We start from the raw sequence: 3,085 nt of genomic DNA on the forward strand, positions 1-3,085 counted from the left end.
TCTCATTAACCTCAATCTAGTTAGATCTGCCCTGTTGATGTAGATGGTTGTGACCTCTTTGTGCTCTAATTCACTCATTTACTATTATTGCTTTTTTCCATCTTCATGCTGTCTGAAAATTTGATCATTGGGCCACGAATACCTTCGTTTAAGTTGCCAATAAAAGCATGAGGTAGTTAGGGAGAAGGATAAAGCTCTGTTGAATGCTTTTAAAAATCTCTCTCTGGGGTGCTTTGACTTATAATTCAGCATTCTTTGGACTTGCTCTACTGTGCTTTTGAACACTCCATTTACCCACTGGTCTGCAAAGATACCATGATTCCTGAAATGCAAATTTATGATATCTGTAGCAGCTTTGTGATTCCCTACCATACCACTAATCTTAGGAAAAAAAGGCAAAAAAAACTTTAGGGTATTCTTGAATTCAGGGTGGTTCCTTATGATTACCACTTTCTCTTTTAGTGTTTACTATCTTTTAAATAATCCATTCTAGAATTTTTCCTAGAATTAGTGACATACATACCTACCGCCCACTTTGGTTTTATAAAAGTCATATTCTTGCCTTTGCTGAAAATCAAGAATAAGAAAAACTATTCTCCAGATTTCTGGTATCTCTTCTGTTTTCCATGGGATACCACTGATGGTCTTACAAAAGTTTTAGAAAAGAGATAAACTGGAAGTCAGATTTTAAGGTTGTGAGTTAATTGGAAAGGAATAAAAGTTAGATCTTAGATTTCATCATGCCTTTTCTCAATATGTTCAAAGCATTTTTTGTTTTGTTTTGAATTCAGGCATAAGGTAAGAATTTTATTCCACTAGGAAATTTATGTGTAGATAGCCCTTTGACTTATTTTTGGCACTTTTTTCTATCCGGTGGTTAATTTCATAATAGCACAATTTGTTGAACTTGGTACCATTCTTGACTTTTTTATATGTAAATCATGTTGTTTCAAATATGTCTTTGATGTTTGCAATTGCCTGGATAGTTGGTATTATCAGAAAAAGGACATCATAAGAATTGTACCTAATAGTTTCACTTATTAGTCTTCCAAAGCTTTTCATTTTAATCTTTTATTCTTAAAGGATAAGAGGCCTACTAGAGGGCTTATTTCAAGCACTCAACTTTGTCCCAATGCATGATTGAGCTTCTCTTTTTCATTCTAAGAATGAGCTACAGAATACAAGAGTTTGCAGTGTTGGCCAATATGTCTACCTTGTATGGTATATATCACATTTTAAGGCACATCCTGGTAAGGAGTGACTCTGGAACTTGCTGCCTAGAGCCTGGGAGTCAGGGATCTACAATGGATTATGCAGCCTATTGCTAGAGCAATGTTAAAACAAATCACCTCAGTGCTGTTTACTATTATCTGGGCTGCTTTTTGTTTTGTTTTGTTTTGAAGATTTATTCATTCTTTGAGAGAGAGAGAGAGAGAGAGGAAGGGAGAGAGAATGCATGAATTGGGGGAGGGGCAGAGGGAGACGGAGAGAGAATCTCCAGCAGACTCACTGCTAAGCTGGAACCTGATGTGGGCCTCTCCCAGGGCCCCAGGGTCATGACCCGAGCCCAAACCAAGGGTTGGATGTCCAACCAACTGAACCACCCAGGTGCCCCTGGGCTGCTTTTTTTAAACATCAAGATTTAAGTCAACCACATAGTCATTCCTCACATTGTGTCACAGATGTATTTGTGAAAAGTTGGTAGAAATCGAGTTGCAGATAGGACAATATTTTAAAGGCATTCTGGTGGCTTAATAGTAGAAAGTATGTATTAAGATCTTTCTTTTGGGAAGCCTGAGTGGCTCAGCAGTTGAGAGTCTGCCTTTGGCTCAGGGCACAATCCTGCGTCCAGATTCAAGTGCCCCATCCCTTCGAGGATCCTGCTTCTCCCTCTATGTCCCTGCCTCTCTCTCTCTGTGTCTCTCATGAATAAAGAAAATTAAAAAAAAAAAAAGATTTTTCTTTTGTAGTGTAAAAGAACCCTCTCTAACCTATCATCTTTGTAATATGGATTTTTATTTGATAATATTTTAAAAATAGATTAAAAAAATCCTGACTTTACTTCTTTAAGAAAGCCTGAAAACAATGGTCGGCTCAGGAAGTCAGCATTCTGACATTTGGCATCTATTAATGTTGACAGCACTTTCTTTGGAGATACACTGCTTGCTTGCCTTTTTTTTTTTTTTTAAAAGTATGCATCACACCCAGCATGGAGCCCAACATGGGGCTTGCATTTACAACTCTGAGATCAAGACCTGAGCTGAAATCAACAGTTGGATGGTTAATTAACTGAGTCACCCAGGTGTTCCACACTGCTCTAAGAAAAGTATATTTCATAATTTTAATTATCTAGTTACTTTTTAAAAAACATGGTAGTTTGAGAAACATTAAGTGAAGCTTTATTTATTTATTTTTTTTAAAAAGATTTTATTTTATTTTTTTTTATTTTTTTTATTTTTATTTATTTATTTTTTTTTTTAAATTTTTATTTATTTATTCATGATAGTCACAGAGAGAGAGAGAGAGAGAGAGAGGCAGAGACACAGGCAGAGGGAGAAGCAGGCTCCATGCACCGGGGGCCCGACGTGGGACTCGATCCCGGGTCTCCAGGATCGCGCCCTGGGCCAAAGGCAGGCGCCAAACCGCTGCGCCACCCAGGGATCCCAGATTTTATTTTTTTATGCATGAGAGACACACACAGAGAGAGAGGCAGAAACACAGGCAAAGGGAGAAACAGGCTCCATGCAGGGAGCCTGACGTGGGACTTGATCCTGGGTCTCCAGGATCATGCCCTGGGCTGAAGGTGGCGCTAAACCGCTGAGCCACCCAGGCTGTCCTATTTACTTATTTTTAAAGATTTTGTTTTTTTATTCAGGAGAGACACACAGAGAGGCAGAGACACAGGCAGAGGGAGAAGCAGGTTCCCCTTGGGGAACCTGATGTGGGACTCAATCCCAGGACCCGGGATCACGACCTGAGCTAAAGGCGGACACCCAACCACTGAGCCACCCAGGTGCCAAATGAAGCTTTATTTTAAAAGTTGTCAGAAATTTCTTTCCTAGCTGGCTTTTATTTTTTTTTATTT

The sequence above is a fragment of the Canis aureus genome, chromosome 9 (genome assembly GCF_053574225.1).
Source record: "Canis aureus isolate CA01 chromosome 9, VMU_Caureus_v.1.0, whole genome shotgun sequence".
NCBI classification, from domain to species: domain Eukaryota; kingdom Metazoa; phylum Chordata; class Mammalia; order Carnivora; family Canidae; genus Canis; species Canis aureus.